The sequence below is a fragment of the Arachis ipaensis genome, chromosome B03 (genome assembly GCF_000816755.2).
Source record: "Arachis ipaensis cultivar K30076 chromosome B03, Araip1.1, whole genome shotgun sequence".
Taxonomy (NCBI): domain Eukaryota; kingdom Viridiplantae; phylum Streptophyta; class Magnoliopsida; order Fabales; family Fabaceae; genus Arachis; species Arachis ipaensis.
Genome location: NC_029787.2, coordinates 12,542,901 through 12,550,595, shown reverse-complemented (window position 1 = coordinate 12,550,595; position 7,695 = coordinate 12,542,901).

The following is a 7,695-nucleotide window of genomic DNA, read 5'->3' as shown; positions in this document are numbered from 1 at the left end:
TAGACTGTTATACAAAAAATTTGAACCCAAAAAAAAAATATCAAGTTTTCCAATGGACAAGATGCATGGACACCTAATGGCGGCCGCAAAAATAGAATGAGGTGAATGGAAGTAGTCATCTTGAGACACTATTATACTTTTTCTTTCAAACTCACCGATATTCATAAGAAAATAGAGGAGATCTTTTTTATACTAACTCTGAATTTTTCATTCATGGAACTTAAATTAACAAGCATAGAAGTACCATCAATTTATAGCTATAATTAGCAGTTTAGATTCCTAAATATCTAAAGCAACTTATAAAAAATATACACGGTTTACAAGATTGTTTACTGTCAATTCCTATTCAATTATACTTTTCTTTAAGGTTCCACATTCTTCTTTTGATTAAGTCAAAGTTTGTAACTCATCTTTTAATATCTTGAATACTCTAGACTTGTTAAAATAATGTTTGATTTATATTACCTTCTTAACATGCTTTGACAAGTGTTATGATTAGCTGATTTTTTTTATAAAAGAAAAGACAAAAGAAATAAAGAAAAGAGAGTAATTAAAATAGCAAAATACCTTTATTAAAGGATTAATGTAGACATAGTTAATATGTAATAGCTTGGCTTTTGCTTTACTGAACAAAATGTTGGATTTGTAACATGTGAAATCGTTCCTCATTTGACTATTCTTCCATTTAGTAGATGTTACTAAATTTGTCTCAATAGTATAATCAGTCTAATTTGTAATTATGGAATTATGGAGACTGAAGAAACTGCTTATGAAGCAATTATGGAAACTCAAGCGGCTGCAGAAGCATTAACAGTCTAATTTGTAATTACCAATATTCTGCTCGAGGCACATATACCTTAGTGTGATGCATTACAGTTACCATCTGAGAGTGTGACTCAGGAAAATCATTACTTATCCCTTAATTTAAATGATCTAGTAACTTTAATAATGGATAAAGCTAAATCCAATGAGTGATAAGCACCAAAGTTTGTGCAAGCCAAATTTCAGTGAGACTGAATTTAAATGATCTAGTAACTTTAATAATGGAGGATGATGCATAGGCATGGAGTCATGTCCAGAGGAGAATTTGCTACCTTGCAATATCAACTGTTTACACATAAGCACAATGAAGAGTCTCAAGAATCTGAACTACACCGGGTGTCATTACTTAAATATAGAATGAGTTTGGTATCAACTTTTATATAAGATAAATAGATAGATTGCAATCTCTTATCACAACAGCAATGGTCATCAAGTTTAATCTTTTGGTAGCATAATTTTTCATCAGAACCATATGGGTAGCAGGGATAATAAACATCTCATAATACTATTCCAAAAGTTTAAGCTGATTTTGGGGTTCACCAAGGATCAAACTCTTAACCTTTCGGATCTAGAGCTCTAATACCATATCATGAAACCACTCATCCCAAAAGCTTAACCTAACAGGAAAAGGTAACACTAATGGTTATATCTCTAATACTGAATAAACCTCCATTGTACACATTGTACAAAATTTTCATTGGCTCCCTATACTTTCTCTTTTTTATAAGTATCTGTTCGCTGCACAAAGCTAAGCTAAATCCAACAAGTGATGAGTACCACTGCACCAAGGTTTGTGCAACCAAACTTCAATGAGACTAATTTTACATCAGCTTGGAATAATCTCTATTAATGAATGCTTATGTAACTTCAATAGGATGAATAATAAGTTCCTCCATTACCTGATTTTGTTGCAAGGTATTATTAGTGTAGAACTATAGAAGGGTAGATTAATAAGATTTAGGTCATAATCTCCTCAAGAACAATCTAACAAGTGTAGCATAATAATTCATGAGTAAATTTCTCTTAAAACCTAGAGCTGTCCTAGTTGATCAATTCTTGTGATAATAACAGTTTAGAAACAATTAATAAAATCCAACTGATTGTTGCTTCCATGAGTTTCTGATTCTGGATTTTAGTAGAGGAAGAAATGTAATGTAACAGTTAAAAATGGAAAACCGTACGAGGGACTGTATGAATCAACAAAAACTTAACAGGTACTATCTACTTTCTTGGCTTCGATCTTTTCTTTAATATTTAATACCATTGTAGTAAAACTTAGACCTAAGATTATTACAGAAGCAATTCTCTTCAATTTGATGCAGAAAAACTATAGAACAAAACAAGAGCAAGTATTGACATATATAAACTATAAAGAATTTGCCAAGTTTTGTTGTTTCAACTTTCAAGCCACTAACACAATGGCACGGCCAACCTCAAGAAAGTACTTGGTCATCAATTTGGATGTGTGGTATATCTGCCACCTTGTGCCATTCATCCCCTGTCATGGGTTTAAGCCTCCGACTCTATTGAGTTTGGAAAACTTATATTTAATTAAATGATGATGAAACATTATTAAAATATAAATTAAAAAATTATTAAAATTAAGTATCTTATTTAATGTTTCCAATGGTTTGTTTGATATGTTTATTAGTCTGCAGGAGGAAGAAATTAATTTTCTATTGGGCCAAAAAGATAGAGCAGCCCACTTTGATCAAAGAATTATTTTAGCTTTGTGCAAAATCAATTCAAACATAAAGTGGCTGAAATTTAAAATGAAGATAAGCCCAAATCATAAGTCCATATTGCTAAAACAAATAAAGAAGGAAACGACCCAAAGAAACCATACAGCAATCACAAAACAAAGGGGTCCAATTTTGATGAAGCATGGTTCGGATACTTACTCCCACTAATAAATGGAATTTAAATTCATTTAACTTAGTTTAATTGCATTGGTAATAGGAGAGAGAAAATTCAAAATTGATTTGATGGCTTTTATTACTCTACACGTTACTATGCATAAGGGATAGAAAATGGGTTTTAATTTGTTTAACTCTATTCATTGCATCCAAAGCTTTCTCTCTCTTCTCTCTCCTCTCTTTCTTTTGCTTCGGTCGCTTCACTGACAGGAAAAGAAGAAGATGCAAGCTATCAGAGAAAGAAGAACAGAAGCAAGCGGCCAAGATGATGATGGCCCTTGCAAAAGGAAGATCTACAATATGGCGTGGCTAAGATTTTTGCCACTAAAGGCAAGAATTGGAGAAGAAGACTCAAGATCTCCATGCCTAAAATTGGTAGCAATCCGTTTCGGTTAGAGAAGATCTCTGAAGTGAAGCTCGTCTCTACTTTTTGTTCATCCATCACAGAAGGTAGCTACTATAGCTACGTGGAGGAAAAAGCAAAAATAGAGCAGATGGAGCTGTCAAGGATCAAGGGTTCATCAATGGTCAGAAATTCTTCTTGGGACCAAGTCAAGATGGAAGGCTCAGATTGATAAAGTTTGAAGAAAAGAGATGAGAGAGAGGTAATTGCATGTTGGTTTTGGCTTTTGGTTCCCTCTCTCCTCTCTCTATCCGAACTGGTTTTGGTGTTGAAGAAGAAGAAGTTGGCACGGTTGAACCGTTTCAACCTTGGAAGCTTCCCCTTCTATAATAAGGGTGAACAGCCAAGGCTTGAGACAAGAGTAAGCACAGAGTTCTCATAGCTACCCAAGCTAACAGAAGTTCTTCTCCTTCAATGTGTTTTATTTTGTATTTTCTTTAGTTTTGTCTGTCTAAGTCTCATGGTGAAAAAGGCAAATAGAGTGAGGTTTGTAAGAAAAAGCAATGAGTAAAAAAAGGCAGAGTGTACAAAATTAAAGAAAAAACTATAGATGTCTTAGAGGTCCTTTGTACATCTGTGTTGTGTATCATGATTCTGTGAAAATTTCCTTACAAGTTGGGTTAGCAGTTGAAAGTTTGGTAGGTGACCAAGTCAAGTTCAAGATTGGGGATAAATTCTGGACTTGTCCTAGATAGGAAGGGTAGTTCCTAAGGAAGAATTGGCGTCTGTAATCTGTTTGATTATAGTTAAATTCTATCATTGTTGTGATGGAGACTGGACGTAGGATGCATTGCACTTAGCAGCTGAACCAGGATACTTCTTGATGTGATTCTCTCTTTCTCTTCTACTCCATTTCAATTTTTGTTGCTAAGGAGACATAATTGAAAAATATCTCCTGACTGGGTACGAGACAAAAAGAAAATGTCTCGTATCTGGTTATGAGACAAAACGCAGAAAAATCTCCTGAAGCATTTTATAAGGCAACAAGTATTACACAGAGAAAAATGGGCTAAGATTCAACCCCCCCTTCTCTTAGCCACTGGTTACCATCAGAGTCAACAACGGACATTCCTAGATCTTACATCTAAATATCCAGTGTTAACATATAATTAGAATCAATTAAAATCAATTAGTATTATTTATAATTATGTAGCATATTTGTGTATTTATTGTAGGATTTTATGCTTTGAATAAATGACCATTTGTACCCATGAAAGATGAAAATGCTGACATTTGTATCCATGAAAGTTCGAGACTAATCTTGTACCCATGATAGATGCTGTCCGTGTGACAAAAGTGCCCTGGCTTGGATCTGAGCTTGGTTCGTGGGTTTCCGAACCTACATGGCACTCCCAACCTCCCCCCCAAATCTGAGCCAACCATTCACCATCATCATCTTCTTCACCATCACCATCACCATAACCTCCATAACCTCCATCACCATCACCTCAGCACCGCCACAGCCACCTCCCTTCACCACAACCTCCGGTGACAACCCACACCGCCGCGCCCCTTTCTCTTCTTCTTCCCCTCTTCTCACCTCCGCTGAGCCCAGAAACCACAGCGCCAGCTCCTCCTGTCCACCAAACAGCCGCGACACCCAACCTTCTCCGCAGCGTCCTTACGGCGTTCCAACCCGTCACCATTTTCCTATCCGAACCCTACCTCTCCCAAAGCTCCCAGCAGCATCAGACAAGCCAAAATTTTCAAACAGCAGCATGAATCAAAACAGCAAAATTTTTAAACACCAGCATGAATCAAAACAAACCTAAATCCACTAACATGCATTTCTAACTAACCAAATTAAGCAAAATGAACTAAAAGCAATACAATGAAAGAAACAGAACTCAACAAATGAAAATAGAAACCTGGGAAGCAGAGAATGAACAGGTGAAGGAAAGATGATGGCTGAATTGGCCGGGACAGAAGCGGCGGCCTGGTAGTGGCACTGCTTCAATTGCAGCAGAGGAGAGTGAACGCAGCCATAAAACAGGAGAAAACAGAGGGGATGGAAGACACAGGGGCTGCACCCTGTTCTGGTCGTTCTATGGGAGATCGGAAAACGGGGCTGGAATCGCGACGGTGCTAGGCTGGTTCGCGATGGTGAGACGGAATGACAGAGAAGGAAGAAGAAAGGGGGAAAGGGGCTCATCGTCGGTGTCGCTGTGGCTCGTCGACGGCGCGGCGGTTCGGCCAGTGAGAGAGAGGGAGGAGAAGGTGGCCAGTTCGTTGGTGTGGCTGAGGAAGACAGAGAACATGCAAAGGGGAGAAAAGAGAAGAGGGTTGCGGTGGCTCGTAGAGGCCGACGGTAATGGTTGGCTGAGCTAGGGTTCGGACAGGGGAGTGGTGACGGGTTGGAACGCCGCTGCGGAGAAGGTTGGGTGTCGCGGCTGTTTGATGGCAGACGAGAGGAGACCCAGGAATGGAGAAGGTGGCCGCTGCCGCTCTGGGCTTTGGTGGAGAGGAGAAGCTGGCGCTGTGATTTCTGGGCTCAGCGGAGGTGAGAAGAGGGGAAGAAGAAGAGAAAGGGGCGCGGCGGTGTGGGTTGTTGCCGGAGGTTGTGGTGAAGGGAGGTGGTTGTGGCGGTGCTGAGGTGATGGTGATGGAGGTTATGGAGGTTATGGTGATGGTGATGGTGAAGAAGATGAAGATGATGATGGTGAATGGTTGGCTCAGATTTGGAGAGAGGTTGGGAGTGCCACGTAGGTTCGAAAACCCACGAACCAAGCTCAAATCCAAGCCAAGGCACTTTTGTCACACGGACAGCATCTATCATGGGTACAAGACTAGTTTCGAGCTTTCATGGGTACAAATGTCAGCGTTTTCATCTTTCATGGGTACAAATGGTCATTTATTCTTATGCTTTTATTACTTTGATTCTTCTATCACTTATATATACCCTTATATATTGTACCTTTGAGATACTCAATAATACATAATTACTTTTTTTTAGATTACTCTCTTTTTTTTAATATGGTATCAGAGCCTAGGTTTTTTTTTTCCTCTATGAATATTAGTTCATAGCTCTCTTGATTTGTTCCCTCCCGTAATATTTTTGGTCCATATTTTTCGATCCCTTCCCGACGTCTTGGTTCGTTACCGCCGCCACCATCGTCTTCGTCTGGTCGACATCATTTCAATGCCTCCAAAATCGTCGCCTTCCGCCGCTGGACGCGCCCTCACGCGTCACCAGAAGATTGCGGCTCGCTTCAGGTTCTTCCTCCCTCCAAAGTTAGGTCCACGCCTAGGATTAATGGCTCCGAGACGCCCTACATGTCACTCAACAGTGCACTCCACCATACCGCTTCAACCCACGTCCCTTCCGACCCGGCCTGCCTCTCTGACCCGCGTGTCATCTCACCTCGCCTCGTCAGTACTAACATGCTTCTCTCCTCTTCTCACGTACTGCCACGTGTTCGTCTTTATTGACGTGGCTGCTGATATGGCATCTTGTTTTGTTTCATAGTTTTTCTGTGTCAAATTGAAAAGAATTGGTACTGTAATGATCTTATCTTAGATCTAAGGTTCACTACTATTGTATTAAAGATTAAAAATAAGATTGAAGCCTAGAAAGTAGATAATACCTATTAGCCATTGTTGGTTCATACACTGCCCTTGTAGGGTTTTCTATTTTGTTACTGTTACATTACATTTCCTCTACTACAGTACTACCAAGAAACTAAAATCCAAAATTAGAAACTCATGGAAACAACCACCAGTTGGATTTTATCAGTTGTTTCTAAACTGTTATTATCACAATAATTTATCAAGAATGACGCCTCTTGGTTTTAAGAGAAATTTACTCATGAATTATTATGCTACACTTGTTAGATTGTTCTTGAGGAGATTATGTCCCACAACCCAAGTCAACCGGTCAACTACCTAGAACTACACCATGTAAGGTGATTTGTCACGGTAAAAAAGATATTGATAAAACCATGACTAATATATATTAGCCCAAAAAAAAAGAACAGTAAGCATTAAAGGTATCGCATTCACATTTTAGTATGGTTTTTAGGCTATTAGTCACAGTTTTATAAATAGTGAAAAATTTTACATAGCCGTAGTTTATACAGTATTGTCCACGTTTGTGACTGTGGCTATATATTGTTAAGCAAACCGAACAGAATTATTTTGTCATAATTTATCTGTGATTAATTTAGGCAGATCGAATTTTTCAACCACATCTTTTTCCGTGATTGATATTGGTGGGTTTTTTAGTCACATTATTCCTGTGACTGTTTTATCATGATTAATAATTTGCACTATTTTATTACATTTTTTTACTGTGTCTAATATAAAAATTTATTTTTTTATATTTTTTTGTAATTTTGTAGCTTTCATCGTCATTTAACAGTGGCTAATTAAATAATATTAATATTTTAAAAATTATACTTTAATATATTTAAATTATGAGTGTCATAACTATTACCATAATTTTTATAGCTACAAGTTGGATATATATTTTAGTTCGTGCATAATTATAATAACTACAAAGAGACACAACACTAAAAAAAATTAGTATTTATAAATATAAGCAAGAAAAAATATAAT